The 1372-nt window shown below is 68.1% G+C and overlaps 1 long non-coding RNA gene across 1 annotated transcript; it reads right to left on the reverse strand.

Moving 5' to 3' along the window:
• Nucleotides 1-715: 715 nt before the first annotated feature.
• On the reverse strand, nt 716-1158 carry LOC118159223. The gene is made up of 3 exons (XR_004747050.1): nt 1074-1158; nt 869-916; nt 716-768 (listed from the first exon to the last, which is right to left on the reverse strand). It is a non-coding gene; the product is annotated as an uncharacterized LOC118159223 (long non-coding RNA).
• Nucleotides 1159-1372: the final 214 nt, after the last annotated feature.

The raw sequence follows: 1372 nt of genomic DNA on the forward strand, positions 1-1372 counted from the left end.
GGGGCAGGGGAACAGACGTGGGGACAGGGGGACAGGGGACGGGGGGGCAGGGGGATGGACGTGGGGACAGGGGGACGGGGGACAGGGGGATGGACGTGGGGACAGGGGAACAGGGGGGCAGGAGGACAGGGGGATGGACATGGGGACAAGGGGACAGGGGGACAGACGTGGGGACAGGGGGACAGGGGGGCAGGGGGGCGGGGGGGACAGGGGGACAGGGGGATGGACTTGGGGACAAGGGGACGGGGGGGCAGGGGGACGGGGGGGCAGGGGATGGACGTGGGGACAGGGGACAAGGGGGACGGGGGGGCAGGGGGGGCAGGGGATGGACGTGGGGACAAGGGGACACAAGGACAGGCACCCTGGGGGACAAAGGGACAGGGGGACAGGCACCCATGGGGACAGGGGGGGCAGGAACCCATAGGGACAATGGGGTGGACACCGGTGGGGACAGAGGGACAGACGTCTCTGGGGACAGGGGGACGGACACCCGCGGGGACAGGGGAAGGGGACAAGGGACACCCATGGGGACAGGCACCTATGGGGACAGGAGGACGCCCCCCCCTTGGGGCCAGCCCCCCATGGGGACACGGGGACCGACAGCTGTGGTAGCGCAGGGCCAGGGGGACAGACACCCGTGGGGACAGGGGGACAGACACCCGTGGGGACACGGGGACAGACCCCTGGGGGCCAGCGCCTGTCCCCGCGGGCGCTCACCTCGGTGCAGAGCCCGGATCCGCGCCAGCAGCGCCTCCACCCGCGGCCCCCCTGCGTGGGGACGGTGTGGGGACAGCCCCGTGGGGGACAGAGCCGTGGGGACACGGCAGGGGACAGGGGGGACACGGCAGGGGACGGCAGGGACACGCACCCCGCGCCAGCGGGCTGGGAGGCTCCTCACCGCCACCACAGCCGGACCCTGGAGGGGGACGAACGCCCTTGGGCCGCCATCGCCAGCCCCGGGGACGTTGTGGTGAGGGGACAGAGGGGACAGGAGGGGACAGAGGGGACAGGAGGGGACAGCAGGGGACAGGAGGGGACAGGGCCACCATGTCCCCACGGCCTCCGAGCCTCACCCTGCGCAGCGTCCTCCATGGCGCAGCCGGGCAGCGATGGCGAGCGGCTCCTCCTGCCTCTTTTTCTCACTTTTTCCTCCTTTTTCCCCCTCACCGATCCCCGCTCTTTCCTCTCAGCGATTCCTGACGTTTTTTTTTAACCTTTTTCTCACCTTTTTCTGTCAGTTTTTACCAGCTTTTCCTCTCAGCGATTCCTGTCAGCGGTTCCCGCCCTTTCCTCTCGGCTTTTCTTTCCTCTTTCCTTTCTTTTCCCTCATCTTTCCTTTTCTAACAGATTTTCTCACTTTTTCCTGTCAGCA

Source organism: Oxyura jamaicensis, unplaced genomic scaffold, assembly GCF_011077185.1.
Source record: "Oxyura jamaicensis isolate SHBP4307 breed ruddy duck unplaced genomic scaffold, BPBGC_Ojam_1.0 oxyUn_random_OJ68807, whole genome shotgun sequence".
Classification (NCBI taxonomy): domain Eukaryota; kingdom Metazoa; phylum Chordata; class Aves; order Anseriformes; family Anatidae; genus Oxyura; species Oxyura jamaicensis.